Below are 16,519 nucleotides of genomic sequence, written 5' to 3'. Positions count from 1 at the left end.
GGGGGGGGGGAGGGGGGGGTACGGGTACTGCCTGGTTGGGGGGAGGTGCTCCCTGGCGGGGGGGAAGTGGCTGCCTGGCCGGGGGGAGTGGCTGCCTGGCCGGGGGGAGGGGCTGCCTGGCGGGGGGAAGTGGCTGCCTGTCCGGGGGGAGTGGCTGCCTGTCCGGGGGGAGTGGCTGCCTGGCCGGGGGGAGGGACTGCCTGGCGGGGGGGAGTGGCTGCCTGGCGGGGGGGAGTGGCTGCCTGGCCGGGGGGAGTGGCTGCCTGGCCGGGGGGAGTGGCTGCCTGGCCGGGGGGAGTGGCTGCCTGGCCGGGGGGAGGGGCTGAAGGCTGCTGCACCTGCACCTGCCCCGCCGGCAGTAGATACCCAGACACTGGGAAGCCGGAGCCCTGTTCCCCGGACACAGGCACAGAGCCGCCATGAGACTGCAGCCCCCCGCTCAGCAGGTAAGCGGCTGAGTGACCCGCGCACGGGACGCTGTGCCCCTGGGGATGGGAATACCTGGCTGCTGGGCAGGCGCCCGGCTGAGTGACCCGCGCACGGGACGCTGTGCCCCTGGGGATGGGAATACCTGGCTGCTGGGCAGGCGCCCGGCTGAGTGACCCGCGCACGGGACGCTGTGCCTCTGGGGATGGGAATACCCGGCTGAGTGACCCGCGCACGGGACGCTGTGCCCCTGGGGATGGGAATACCTGGCTGCTGGGCAGGCGCCCGGCTGAGTGACCCGCGCACGGGACGCTGTGCCCCTGGGGATGGGAATACCTGGCTGCTGGGCAGGCACGCGGCTGAGTGACCCGCGCACGGGACGCTGTGCCCCTGGGGATGGGAATACCTGGCTGCTGGGCAGGCGCCCGGTTTTAACATCGGGGGATAGAAGGATAGACTGAGGGGAGCAGCCTCAGTGCAGGGGGAATGTTTTTGGATGGTGGAGCTGTACGTACACAGTAACATTGCCATAATGTAAGCATGTATGAATCCGGGGGGGCGGCAGCACCCCTACTTCCAGCCCTCATGCATCAGTGTGTTAATGGCATAGGGGTGGGGTTAACCCCTTAATCCTCATCTTCACTGCCACTTGCCGCTTTATGATTTAACCAGGCTAGTCTAATTACAATCTGCCATAGACTAAACCAACCTGCATTCTGCTTTAACCATACTGTAAAGCTGTGGTTTTCAACCTTTTTTTTTGTTGTTGTTGGGGAACCCTTTATGAAATTCGGAGGAACCCAGCCCTCTCTTAGAGCACATCAGATACATTGTAAATTCTTCTGTATTTGGTACAGTTTTAAAATGACCTGAAAATTTTAGGGATTCCCGGGGAACCCAAGGGTTCCTAGGAAGCCTGGTTGAAAAACACTGCTGTATATAATTTTAAGGAAACTAGCCTGGAGCAGTGTTGGGGCGCGTGCCTGGGGCAGTGTTGGGGCGCGTGCCTGGGGCAGTGTTGGGGCGCGTGCCTGGGGCAGTGTTGGGGCGCGTGCCTGGGGCAGTGTTGGGGCGCGTGCCTGGAGCAGTGTTGGGGCGCGTGCCTGGAGCAGTGTTGGGGCGCGTGCCTGGAGCAGTGTTGGGGCGTGTGCCTGGAGCAGTGTTGGGGCGCGTGCCTGGAGCAGTGTTTGGGCGCGTGCCTGGAGCAGTGTTTGGGCGCGTGTCTGGAGCAGTGTTTGGGCGCGTGTCTGGAGCAGTGTTGGGGCCCTCAGGACTTTATATTGTCAGTGCTTTCCTTCTGGCACTAACTGGGTTACAACACTCTGTTCTGTGACTGCAATCAATGCAAGGATATTTGCAGGCTTGTAAAGTGTCACTCATTAGCTACAGTATGGCCTGGCTCATTGGGAGGCAGTGTCACCCGCTAATTGAACTCTTGAGTTTTCAGATGTCACTTGATAGGGTTGTGGGACATTGAGCTCTCTGCTCATCCACCTGACTGTGGAGAGTAGTGATTGTATAACTCTCAAGGTGAAAGAAAAGTATATGGAAGCCTAGAACAAATATTGCACTGCTTTGTATTGATGGCTGCTAAGGATCAGATCGCTCATTTAATCCGCCCATTGGCAGTTGGGGACGGTGACATGTCCTGATATGTCTGTAATAATATTGTTTTCTATTGTAAAGCCGTGGTCAAGAATGAAAGCCTTAGTGGCTTGCAGCCTTACCTCCTATCCACCACATATGGAAACCAATCAGGGAATATTGTCATAGGACATCTGTGTCAGATATTGATGATAAAATAAAAGCAATGTCTTGTCACAGGAAGTTTTATTATGTTAAATCGGTGATATGAGATTTGAAAAACATAGAATTTTTAGCAGATATATCTGGGAATAAAGCATACAATAACTTTGAATGCTATACATGGTAACATTAACGTACACTTCTAAATCAAGCAACCCAAACTGCAAATTGAGTCCAATACACAGAAAATCTCACTCAGTTGAATCCCTAGACCAGTGGTTTCCAACCATTTTTTGGTTAAGGAACTCAAGTGAAATTCTGAGGAACCCCCAACCATCTCTAATAGCAACTCTGTGCGCAGATGCATTGTAAATGTTAATGTATTTGATACAATTTTCAAATGACCAGAACATTTTAGGGATGCCCGGGGAACCCAAGTGTTCCTAGGAACCCTGGTTGAAAAACACTGCCCTAGACTTTGGCAGCTACTGTATGAATTTAAGGAACAGATTCAACACGCTCCGATGCAGGTTATTGCACCAATCCGGCATTAACGGATTTATGTCAATGGCAGCTAACGCTGGATCTGCTGAGATACCTCCAACTGGAGCTTGATGAACCCCGGCAACCGGCTCTGTCATCTCCTCCCTCTCCGCTATTTATCTAGAAATGGGTTTCTCCCAGATATTCAGGACTCGTACTGTGCTGGGTAAGGATTAGGCTGAATAAGTCCCTTATTTACACAGGTTAATGGCCTCTTCCAATGAGTTTACATGTGATGTTTGCATGTGCACTTCTTATTGCAATTAATGGAATATCTTCACATCACAATTTAGATACAGGGTGTCCATAAATGTATTCACCCTATTATAAGCCTTAATAAATTATAATGGGGTGATTAATTTATGGACACCATGTATACCCCACCATGTCACATCATTACAAATCCCACATTGAGATATTTAAATTGATTGCAGTCAGATAATTTTGTGACCGCAGCTTATGTTTTTGCAACTCCTCTCACTCCTACTTTTCACTTGTCTTTGCTCTTACTAATTTCAGAACAGTGTATTAGTAGTCAGACTATAGCTTGTTATAGTGCCTGTGATGTTATGTCAAATACTGTAGGTAGGAGTTGCTGACCCATACACGAGCATTTTATGATCCATCATTACTCATTATATTGCTTTTCATCCCATACACGAGCATTTTATGATCCATCATTACTCATTATATTGCTTTTCATCCTGTAACAATCAGTCACAAAATTATTTTGTAATGTATTTCTTTTCTATTTTTCTACATGGAGAGCAAGTTAATTGAGTATACAGTAGCAGGTCTTCCAGAGTTCCTCAGACTTGCATCATTTTTGGGTGTATACAGTAGAGGTATCCCCTTGTTGTTAAAGTGTAACAGAGCCTGATGCTTTGTCTCACATTATGTTTTGGGATTCATATGCTAGGGCAGGGGAGCGCAAACTTTTGGAGCTGCGCCCCCCAGCCTGCTCCCCCTCGCGCCCCACTTCCTGGTTTGGCGGCGTCAAATGACGCCACGGGGTCACGTGACCCTGTTGCCATGGAGACGGACGTCACGCAGCGTCGCCATGGCAACCCGTCATGCGTCTGAACCCTGGTAAGTGAATTGCAAAAGCCTCACGCGATCCTCAGGGAAGAGTGCGGGGCCTCTGAAACTGCCCGCACCCCCGCCCCCCCCCAAAAAAATCCTGCGCACGCCACTTTGCGCACTTCTGTTCTAGGGTGACAATCATTTACAGCACCTGTATACTGCACACACTTGATTCATTTTAAGCATATTCCTTTTGGATCTTTTTCATTTCTATGATGTGACTTGCTTTCAATTTTATGGCAGATCGTAAGCAATACATCACTGGTTGATTGGTTGCTGCTGCCAATATAAAGTATATTGCAGTTTTTCCTGTTTAAATTCTATATGGATATATCTTGTGGTGCTTTACCTTTTCATATTGGCACCGAGGGAAATTCACTAAAGCAAAATGTGTAGTTCTTAACACACTATTGTCCATTCATCTTGATGGCCAATATCAAATGAAGAGCTACTATATGAATAATCTCCGTGGTTATGAGCGAGTGAAACGCAGTTCAGTAGATCGCTGTGCTCAGTGTGATCAAGCTGCTGGCGATCATGCCATGCTAGACAGGGACATTACTCCAAGCAACAATATATACCAATATGTGTCAGAAAATCAGAGTTTCCTTAGGATTTGTTGGCACAGTATATTGCAATCCATTCCAACATATCACACTAGAAAGATTAATCACTTTGCCTTAATAATAAAAAAAAATTCTTGTATAGATTCATTAAACTGCCTTAACCTGTAATAGGAATATATATTGCTTTATGTTGTCGTGTAAAGCAGATCTAGACAGCAAATTTTTACCAGGTATAGTCAAATGATGTTCTTGGACTCCTTCCCCTTTTATATATATATATATTTATTTATTTATTTTAATTATTATTATTATTTCTTAGGGTACTTCTGTTTTTTTTTTTTTTAAACAGTTTTTGTTGCTCTGTAGGTCACGCACAGTACTCCTAAATTGTAACCCCTTAGGCTACACTTATAGTGCCGGCGACGCGGCGGTGATGTCGGGCTGCGGTCGCTACAAAAATCAAATTGAGATGACTTCCAGCAATCGCGACCAAGCCGTCGCTCCGCGCGCACTATAAGCGCACGCGACGGCGGCAATGCATTTGTTTTGACGCCACGTCACTATAAGCGCAGCCTTAGGAACTGCATATACTTCACGTATGCCATGCTATTGGCTCTCAATGTTTTGCTTCCTCTTTTCTCTCTGTTGTGGAGGACGTACAAAGGACACAGTATAACATGGGTAGTGTAGGACCTGCTGAAAGGGTCACACCTACACGTGGTTGCAAGCTTAACATGTTATGTCCAAAAGATTGAACTAAATGACCTATACTTGTGAAAAGAACAAACGTAGAAACAAATCAGATAATGTGTTATATTGGATGTGCATTGCGGCTTCTTTACTTGCCCTTTTTGTGTGGACTCTCAATACTTCGAGACACCAGTACTGAAATGGAAAATGCTGTGAGCAGTGCTGCCTAGCCATATGCAAAACACAGGTCACGTAGGGTGATAATGAAATGTTGGTGACCACAGCACAGGAAGGGTTTCGTAGACCTGCAACGGCTGCTTCGACAACAGTGGGAAATACCTGTAAAATTCTTATCTCGATGCCAAGTGATGTGCTCCGCGTTCAAGTAAATGATTAGCAGGAACTGATTTTATTTTTCCTACTTCCTTTCTGCCGTGGCAGTTGCAGGCTCCTGCAGCAGTGACATGGTTAAAAGGGCATTTAATCTGTTTGCATATTTAGTGATGCTATTTAGCCTAGAAGAAGTAGAAACTCCCAAAGACAAATAAGAGAAGGGTAATAAACACACACACTAGGGTTTTTTTTTTTTTTGTGGTGGACAAAGGAAAGTATTAAAAGAAGATGTAAGAAATGGAGTCAGGGTATTTCTGCTTTCCAAAACACAACTATGTCCACTAATCTAGTGATGTAACAGACAGGCGCTATTTGCAAGATGCTAATCCAGGTATTTTGATAGGTTCTGCCTTCTTTGAGTGTATCTGAGATGTCCTAATTATAAATGACCTTACTTAGCTGACATATTAACCATAATTATAACAAAACTATTTCAAGGGATAGAACAGGACGGCCATGTTTGCGCAAATAAGGAAAAGGTGGGTTGAGCATTTTGCCAAGATGGTGTTTAAAGGTCCTAGACAAATACCTCTCTGGTTGTGGTTTGGAGGAGGATGAAAGGAACATAGGCGGGTCAAAAAGCTGCTGAAGTTACTCTGCAAAAGCAGTCTAATAAGGAAAGCTGCAGTATGTGTCCATCCCAAAAATGGCTATTTGGTTATTTCTAGAGGAGTTGTGCATATTTTGCTTCACGTGGATGATTGACCATTTTTGGAACCTAAAATATACTTTTGTTTTGTATGTTGTTATTGAGATGTATTTCTGTCAAAAGTAAGTTGGAAAGACAGGAAGAAGCAGTGCATCATAAATCAATATTTTACGTAAATTTTGGGGTACAAGGATCCATCTGTCCCATCACTACCACTACACCAATACACTTATTAGTATATTCTGTACAAGTGATGTATGAGCAGGTGTGCTCAAGGTCTACCAATAGTCCACAATTTCAGGTGGACTATGCCCGAGCAAGTTGTCTTAGTGATAATTAAGGCTAGGTTAATGAGGTTGAAAAAAGACACACGTCCCTCGCGTTCAACCTATGCTAGATTTGTTAAGGTTGTGTTAATTAGAGACATCTAGAAAAACTGTCCTATTAGTAGCCCTGAATGAGCATAAAGCGCCCCTCTCTGACAGTCTTCTACTGTTCGTGGGGGCCCCAGTAGTTGGGGGCTCACTGATCAGTTCTGGTTTGGGTAAGGTTATATAAATAAATCATTTTGGAGCAGATTACTGCTTTAATTTTTTGTACAGTTTAGTTGAATCTATAAAGAAGAAACTGAGTTTTTTTTTTTTTTTTTTTTTTTTTTTTTTTAAACGCTGTACAATATAATGGTATCTATAAAGAACCCTAATATTGGTCCTCTAAAAGGCATCATAACTCACAAATGAATTTTAAAATGTAATACAAAATAAAAAAAAAAACATTAGGGAGTGCATTGGGACCACGTTGCATTTAAAAATAAGTACATTTTAACGGAAACATCTTGTTAATCTTAAAAATGGCAACAAATGTTATTTTATAACTCATTCCAGATCAATGTCCGTTTGGAATTGCCCCTATTATTTCTGCATTCCATAACGCCCTACCTCGCCAGTATTAAAAGCAATATGCTGTGTATGTAATATTTGGTATTTTATTTCTGGAATCGTTTAGGACGATCAGCAGTGACAGATTTTACACATTTAGAAAATACCTTATCTTGGAAGTGTAGGTACCCCACCCCGATTTCCAAAATAAATATCACAATTTCATTATAATTAAAGAGAGGCAGTATAAGAGATATATGCATGTGTGTGCACACACCGTGTTCAGTGTTCATACCTTATATATTTCCCACTCAATCCCCTTGAAAATGTGCACATTGTAGGTCTTTTATAGATTAACACTATATAAGAAGCACAATGTAGACCATTAACTGATGTTGCATAAATTGACGTCAATGTATTATATCAAGTACCAGATACACTGAGGTAGGTTCATGTTCACTAAGTGAGAAATACGAGTGTGCGTGTTCAAAATGTCCGGTTGTCTTGCGACGATTGCATACTCGATAACATGTTGATCCCTCTCCTGAACGATACGTTGTTTTACAGATTCGTAAATTCTTAAAGCGACCGTCCTTTTGCAGGAAACCATTTTGTATAAACGTTTTGCACCGGAATTCTGGCTCTGTCGCAAGCACTTTTATAACGTGCTTATCTCCGCTAAACACCAATTTGGAACTGTGCACTTAATGAGGTCACCATAATGTCGCCAATTCCAAAGAATATTTATTAGATGACCAAATAATTCTTTAATGTAATAAACTACTGTGGCAGACCTATAATTTCTCAAATATTCTTGAAAATTTAGTATTTCTGCAAAATATGGCGAATATGGGGTCCGCGTATTTCTGAACGTGTGTGTGCGTGTGTGTGGCCCCCTAAGGACTACTATGTCAGGAAAGGGGATAACTGTGCGGGCTCCGGCAGGGTAACGCCCTTCTCCCATCACATGGTATGGAGTGGCTTAGCAGGAAAGAAACCACTCCCTCTGTATGTATGGTGACCAGTGACGTCACCATCAGGGTGTATAAGACTGCTCAGAGTTCTAGAACTCGGGTTCCTGAGAGTGATATTTGGAGGAGTCTCTTGGTTGGTAATATAAATATGTTCCTGTGTATAGGTAATGTATAGTGGTAATGTCCTGTTTGTTGTTTTGTAGTTGGGGAAAGTGGTCCTATCCAGTTGGCGTCCGTAGCCATGGAAGTACAGAAGCTTAAAGGTTCCTACAGAGGAAGCCTATTGGGGTTAATATAAAGAGTTACAGACGCTTAGGATAATTGTAACAGCAACAAGCCTAAGCACCTCGCTAGCATGAGTAGTGACCAATGTCTTGATGTGAAGAGCATTGTCAATGGCTGTTAATAAAGCTCCAGTTTGTACTATAAGAGTTCCTGGTGCCCTTTATTATTCCATCAGTGTATCTACTCCCAGCCTGCGTGGATCCAGCACCCTGACCAGGTACGAGAGATTGAGAGAAGCCATGTACCATACTGTTGTCAACTGATGTATCCTCCTTAAGAGCCGGGCAAGGAGAGTTCTACATGCACTCATGTAGCAGCACTAGGTGTCTTCAGAGCCAGGGCTGATAAAAGTAAAAAGCCACAGCTACCAAGATGGGGATGGTTGTGTGGGGTCCAATCCAGAAGTATAATCCTCTGGCGCCAGTGCGGTGTAAGGAATTCGGGGAACACGTCCCCTGCGGCGTGTTCCCTCCTTACCTGCCACTGCTGCACCATCCGCTCCAGTCTCTAGCCATGCGCGCACCCCCGCTCTGTTTACCGAGCGCGTGCGCACTCGCAGCTCTTCAAGGTGTACCACGGAGCATAGCTCCGCCTCCCTCGCGGCACGCACACGTGACGTCGTGCACCGCTCCCCAGCTGCATGTAAAGTATCTCTAATACCCACTTGTCTCCTGCAGCCTATCCCTGCCTCCGCAGAGGCCATGCCTCTGCTCCGCCCCCAGCCTTATTGGTTCCTGTTTACATAAAAGACTTTCACCTTGCTGAGCATAAACCTGTGTAGCCTTGTGTTCCTGCGTTCTGTTTTGCCTTGCCCTGTGCCTTGCTGCTGTTCTCTGTTGCTTTCTCGTGTACCGACCCAGCTTGATTATAGGACCCCCTCTGGATAAAGACCCCGGCTTGCCTCTGACTACCCGCACCTCTCCATTCCTGATCACGGCTTACAGACACTCTACCAATCTCCTGGCTCCAACCCCCGACCACGGCACAACGGACTCCGAAAATCCCACTGGCTCCGGCCCTGGACTCCGGCAATTATCTGAACTAACCCGATCTCTCCAATCCAGACCCGGCTACGCTGACAACCCACTCTCCAGGCACGCCAGCCCACTGCTGTGGGTGCGCAGTTTCATACTTTCCCACCTCAGTACCGGGGTCTCACCTTGTTAATGGTGAGCGCAAGCGTTACAGGCGGTCACGCAACTTGTGCTGGAGACACTTCAGCCCTGCTACATTTTACGTGTATGTAATAATTATTCTGACAATTTACTCAAGGAAAAGGAACCCAGCTGAGTAAGCGCTCATGCACCAGACAGGTATATATTGTAGAAAGCGCCAAGGCTAGCTATATAATGTGGTGTTACGAACCACTAACCTTTTCCATTCCTTTGTCCCCACTAGGTATATTTAATAATTATTCTGGTAAAGCTTTACGTTTTTCTTGGACAGATGTAGTCAGACTCTGCATCTGGCAAACCAAAAAGCAGCGGCACCGGAGACTGTCTGCGCCAAGGTTGTGCTGCAGGGGGCCCATACTTCTGTATCGGACTCCCCACAGCATTAATCCTCCGGTGGCGGGCCATACATCTGTATATATTTATTGCTTCTCTATTGTTACTGAATGGGCAGGAGCACAAAATGATGAATGATTAGCCGTCATGCCTTTAATCTTAGAGGTAATACAGTGCTTGTTTATCATTGCAAATTGACACAATGGGCGCACTGTATGAACGTGTGTGGGAGTCGGAGCTTTTGTTTCATTGACAGTATGTCAAACAATGAAATGTGGCTTTTTATGCCCAGGACACACCCACCCACATTACCTTGACTCGGGGTAGTGGATTCAGGCGGCTGGTGATGAGGTAGCAAGGATGTATAAAAATGGGCGCCAGAAACTTTTGTTGTTCAACTTTCATTTTATTGCGTCCCCGAGCACAGGGACCGCTCATGCACATTTTGAGACTTAATTTATCATTCTAAAGTTGAATGACAGGAACATGCATCAGTCAAAAGTCCTAGCTCTTGTAGTTTGGTGTTTTTTTTTAGCTCCCACAAACATGAGCTTTTTTTCTTGGAGTTGGTGCAGAAGTAAAATATTGATGAATTACATCCAGGAACTTCTACAAATTGGCACTTTATTTTGTCATTTCATTGTTTGCAAGGGATTTGCCATCTGTAGGGTTTTTCAGTGAGTGACATTACATTGACATGATTTCACAGTCACAGGACTGGATCTGTAAAATGTTTATTTTAATAATAATAATTTTATTTCATATAGCACTTTTCTCCCAATGGAACTCAGCACTACAATTACAGTATAGTACACGGCACATAGGAATTTTTGACACACACAGGCCCTGCCCAGATGAGTTTTACAATCTGTTTTTGGTGCCTGAGGCCCGGGGAGATAGGGACTTACCCAAGGTCAGAAGGATCTGACACTGGGAGTTGAACCAGGTTCTACTTTGTTTACAGTCAGTGTCTTTACTCACTGAGCCACTCCTTGTCCCTTCTGGCCTTATTTACTTCCGTATGAAGTAACAGATTAGCGTTGTTTTGTTGGCACGCCTGTATGTGCAGGGGGCAGCACATCATTTTAAAGTCTATTGATCTTCCCTAGATAGGAGGTGCTTAACACACATTCCATGTATCCTCTGCTGTCACTGAGTCACAAGAAGAAATGGAATTAGTGCTACGTAGATTCTGTTTCCTGTAAGAAAATGAATAGTTATTAATGCAAAGAAATGGAGTTGGCCATGTTAATAGACTGTCATAACGGCTGTTAGGTTTTCAGTTATACTGAAACACTTCATTACTTTCTTACAAGCACACTTGCTGTATGTATGTATGTATGTATGTATGTATGTATGTATGTATGTATGTATGTATGTATGTATGTATGTATGTATGTACAGTGGGTCCGGAAATAATTGGACACTGATACAAGTTTTGTTATTTCGGTTGTGTTCCAAAATAAATTCAAGTTACAGTTAAATAATGAATATTGGCTTAAAGTGCAGTCTATCAGCTTTAATTTGAGGGTATTCACATCCAAATTGGAGGAAGGGTTTAGGAATTACATCTCTTTAATATGTAGCCCCCTCTTTTTCAAGGGACCAAAAGTAATTGGACAATTGACTCAAAAGCTGTTTCAAGGACAGTTGTGGTCTATTTCTTCATTATGTCATCATCAATTAAGCAGGTAAAGGTCTGGAGTTGACTCCAGGTGTGGTATTCACATTTGGAAGCCGTTGCTGTGAACCCACAAAATGCGGTCAAAGGAGCTCTCAATGCAAGTGAAACAGGGCACCCTTAGGCTGCAAAAAAAAAAGAAAATCCATCAGAGAGATAAAGTAGCAGGAACATAAGGAGTGGCCAAATCAACAGTTTGGTATATTCTGAGAAAAAAAGAACGCACTGGTGAGCTCTGCAACACAAAAAGGCCTGGACGTCCACAGAAGACAACAGTGGTGGATGATCGTAGGATCCTTTCCATGGTAAAGAAAACCCCCTTCACAACATCCAGCCAAGTGAAGAACACTCTCCAGGAGGTAGGCGTATCATTATCCAAGTCTACCATAAAGAGAAGACTTCACAAGAGAAAATACAGAGGGTTGACCACAAGGTGCAAACCATTCAGAAGCCTCAAGAATAGAAAGGCCAGATTAGACTTTGCCAAACAATATCTAAAAAATCCAGCCCAGTTCTGGAACAGCATTATTTGGGCAGATGAAACTAAGATCAACCTGTACCAGAATGATGGGAAGAAATAAGTATGGAGAAGGCTTGGAACAGTTCATGATCCGAAGCATTCCACATCCTCTGTAAAACACGGTGCAGGCAGTGTGATAGCATGGGCTTGCATGGCTTACAATGGCATTGGGTCACTAGTGTTTATTGATGATGTGACAGAAGACAGAAGCAGCCAGATGAATTCTGAAGTGTATAGGGATATATTGTCTGCTCAGATTCAGCCAAATTCAGCATAGTTGATTGGACGGGGCTTCACTCAACCATTTGCTGTGTGTATATTATAGTATATGCTAGGTAAAATCCATCTTTGAATCCCTAATTGAATTGAGCTTTGACACCTAGGCAGGGAACACCCATCTAGGTAGAAAAAACATATGTTTGAATGTGCCTCAGATGTGCTAATTAAGCAGACAGAACCTAACTGTCAGGTGACTTGCTAGGCCATATAACCCCAGATAGAACAGCTTTATGACAACCCCTAATGGCCCATTCCTGCATTTCAACTATGCAGGAAAGGAGGATATAATCTATACCAGACTGCACATCTCAGCACTTTACTACGGCTGTGATGCTGCCTTTACCATTTATATTTGCTGTGATCTCACTTCTTCTCAACTTATGCACTTCTTTCTACCAGCCTCCTTATGTCTCTAACTCTATTTATATATCTGCATCTCTCCTTCCTTTGCCACTTCTCAGTTCACATGAAATCCTTTCTTACCTGCGCCCTCTGAAACTATACAGCTATACCCCCTGCACTAAATCACACCCCTACAAATCCTCCTCACACATCCTCTTTCTAACCATGCTTCTCCTCCTTGCTTCTGGGGACATCTCTCCCAATCCTGGTCCCTACCTTATTTCTACTTGCTCTCGTCCTCGCCTGCCAAATGCAACCTCTACTCCTTCTGGTGTTAACCCCTCTAACCTCATACCTATCCCCTGTCACCCTCCCTCCTCTCTCCCGTTCTCCTGTGCCCTTTGGAATGCTCGTTCCCTTTCTAACAAGTTCCTCTCTGTGCAGGATTTCTTTCTCTCTCACTCTGCTCCTATTTGCTATAACTGAGACCTGGCTCACTCAGTCTGACTCTGCTCTGGAAGCTGCCCTCTCATGGTGGCCTTTCTTTCTCCCACACTCCACGCCCTGATGGCAAGGGTGGAGGTGTGGGGCTCCTGCTCTCCTCTTTCTGCCGTTACCGAACCCTTCCTATTCCTCCCTCTCTTGCTTTTCCCTCTTTTGAGGCTCACACTGTCCAGATCTTCTCTCCCTGTCCACGTGGCAGTCATCTATCGCCCACCTACCTCTACTCATCCCCCTTCTGCCTTTCTCTCTCACTTTGAATCCTGGCTCTCTTTCTTTCTCTCCTCAGACTCCCCTGTTCTTCTCCTTGGGGACTTCAATTGCCACATCATTGACCCCTCTCTCCCTTGGGCTTCTCGCTTTCTCTCTCTAACCTCTTCTTTTGGCCTTCAACAGTGGACTTCAGCCAGCACCCACAAGGATGGCCACTACCTAGACCTGGTTTTCACTAAAAACTTCTCTCGCTCCGATTTTCTCCATTTCCCCTTTTCCTCTCTCTGACCATCCCCTCATCACATTCTCTCTATCTCTCTTCTCCCCTTCTCCACCTCCATCTACCCCCCGGTTCTGCAGAAACCTGTGCTCTATTCACCTACCAGACTGATTCCACTTTACGCTCCTCCCTCTCCTCTCTCAGCTCTGCTACAGACCCTGACAACCTGATCAGGAACTACAACTCTGCGTGTCCTCCTCTCTTGATCTACATGCCCCGCTTTTTCTCTGCCGTCCTCGCCCTTCTAACCCAGACCCTGGCTAAATTCCCACACGCGCATGCTGCGTTCCTCCACTCGTTCCTCTGAACGCCTCTGGAGGAAATCTCATACTTTCGCAGACTTCCTTCACTACAAATTTATGCTATCCTGTTTCAATTCTGCCTCTCGCAAGCTAAACAAGCCTACTTTTCTTCTCTAATCAACAAGCACAAGTCTAACCCACGCCGACTCTTCTCTGTCTTTGATGCTCTACTCAAACCACCCTCAGCGGCCTCTTCTTCCTCCATCTCCGCCCAGGACTTTGCTGACTATTTTAAAGAAAAGGTGGAATCCATACGTCAGAACATCCCCTCTGTCTCTTCCTCCCATCCTACACCTCTTCCTAACTCTCCTCCTGCCTTCCTTGACTCTTTTTCCACTGTCTCAGAGGAGGATGTGTCACTGTTGATCTCCTCTTCCCCCTCTACCACTTGCTCTCTGGACCCAATTCCCTCCCATCTCCTAAAACCTCTTGGTCCTACTATAATCCCTACCCTCACACACATTTTTAACTCCTCCCTCTACTCTGGTACCTTCCCATCCTCCTTCAAACATGCAACAGTTATACCATTACTCAAAAACAGCAAGCTTGACCCATCTGTCTTTCTAACTATCAACCTGTCTCCCTCCTGCCTTTTGCCTACAAACTCCTTGAACGTCTTGTATTCTCTCGCTTGCTCCATTTTCTTAACACCTATTCTCTCCTCTACAATCTGGCTTCCGCACTGCTCACTACACAGAAACAGCCCTCACTCCAGACGACTTGTCACCATGACAATGTGGCGTCAAATGGCAACATGATGTCGGAGAGCAGGTAAAAGGCCAGGGGCTCGACTTAAAGTTTGCGCACCCCTGTCCTATTGTAATTACAAATAGGATTAATTATGTGTATCAACGATACCTCCAATGTAAAACTGTAACAGACCCGTTTCTAATTTCTCGTAGCACCTTTGCTGCCACCTTTTATCATCACAACGGTCAGCGCACCATCATTATTATTGTTTATTTGTAAAGCGACAACATGTTCTGCAGCGTGGTACAGAGTTATGTATATTCCATAAATAGAATGCCATGCCAAATACGGACAAACAAATAAAATAGATTATGAGGGACCTGCTCCTGGGAGCTTACACTCTAGACCGGGGGATGCTCGACTCCAGTCCTCAAGCACCCCACCTCCCCAGGTCAGGTTTCCAGCATATCCCAGCTTCAGCACAGGTGGCTCAGTCACAGAATTGAGGACTGGAGCACCCCTGCTCTAGACTAAGTCCATTCAGTGAATATCACACCATTTTAGTGGAGATTGTGTTCCTGCTCCTGGAGCAGCAATCTCACGAACCCAAGTGGTTGTAATCTAATGCAAGTGTGGTGGCTCTCTGCGGCCACTGGACCATCCGTAAAAGAATCTCCCCCCCCCCCCACTAAGAGTTAGCGACAGAAGATACAATTCCTTGAAAATCCTATTGGCCTTAATCAGTTGGATTGAAAAAGGAGAAACGTTCTTAAAGTAATTTTTTTAGAAGATAATAGTTCCCCCTATTTTAGTCTGAGCTTTGTAATGTTTGTGTTTTTAGGATGTAAAAGTAATTGCTGTCATAGGGAGTCAGGGCTGTGCTGTTTTGATTAAATGCATTGATGCGTTACTCCTCAAGGAAAATGTAAATACGTTGTCCTTAAAATTGTTCTGGGCCTTGTTTTGGAGGGATTTCACATTTAACATACTGTAGTAGCATTGTCTACTGCTTCATTTGTTGAGCATGGGTTCATGTCTTTCCCACTGTGTGTGTGTGTTTAGTTATTTTTAACAGATTTTAACAGTTTTCCCTCTATTGAGGAAGTTATAATGCAGATAATTTTCCAGGAAGTTTCACAAATGGTAGAAGGTGTGGTTGCACTATAAAAGTTGACAGTCAAGTTGTTAATGTGTCAATGAAATACTGTCATTCCTTGTTGACACAACACTGAAACATCATGGGTATAAGTTCTTTATGAAGGCAGAAATTGTACACGAGATGGCTGAGCATAGTTGCTGATTTGTTGCAGCTTCTATAAGTAACCTCCTCTCATGAAATCCATGTTCTACATTGCATATATGGTATTTTTCACCTTTATGATGTTCTCAGGATGTCCTGAGAGGCCCCTCGCCAGAGGTCTATGACGTCCTGAGAACATCTTTGCATTTTATTAATAATAATAATAGTTTGTTCTTGTATAGTGCTGCTAGTTTTACGTAGCGCTTTACAGAGACATTTTGCAGAAACAGTCCCTGCCCTGTGGAGCTTACACTCTATGTTTTTGGTGCCTGAGGCACAGGGAGGTAAGGTGACTTGCCCAAGGTCACAAGGAGCCGACACCAGGAATTGAACCAGGTCCCCCTGCGGCAAACTCAGTGCCAGTCAGTCGTTACTCACTGAGCCACTCCTTCTCCATTTTTGCTCTGTTTCTGAGGGATATTGCGTTCAGACCATTTTCACTGCTGCAGGGGAGTGGTGAACGGAAGAGGAGGGCTTTCCTTTTTGTAGGCACTCAAGTGCCTGTGGACTTTTGACACCTGGCATTTGTTCCTTGGTGTGTGTGTGTGTGTGTTTTTTTTTTTTTTCTTTAAATCATTTTTCTTTAAAGCAGGAGATTATTTACATAGCAACCGTTGCTGCTTATTCTTACTTGCTCCTCTTAAAGCAGCAGTCCAAGCTGCTGTGTTTT

At 45.0% G+C, this 16,519-nt stretch overlaps 1 protein-coding gene across 1 annotated transcript in view; it reads left to right on the top strand.

The window, feature by feature from the left end:
• Positions 1–315: 315 nt before the first annotated feature.
• The window catches only part of CCDC68 (coiled-coil domain containing 68), a 63,634-nt gene continuing 47,430 nt past the window's right edge, over positions 316–16,519 (top strand). Inside the window, exon 1 of the mRNA XM_075586628.1 lies at positions 316–446. The gene's annotated coding sequence lies outside the window, so the exon portion shown is untranslated. The remainder of the gene's footprint in view (positions 447–16,519) is intronic.

This window comes from Ascaphus truei, chromosome 1 (genome assembly GCF_040206685.1).
Source record: "Ascaphus truei isolate aAscTru1 chromosome 1, aAscTru1.hap1, whole genome shotgun sequence".
NCBI classification, from domain to species: Eukaryota; Metazoa; Chordata; class Amphibia; order Anura; family Ascaphidae; genus Ascaphus; species Ascaphus truei.
Note: the sequence above shows the minus strand (reverse complement) of the source record. Positions and strands in the feature narration are given on the sequence as shown.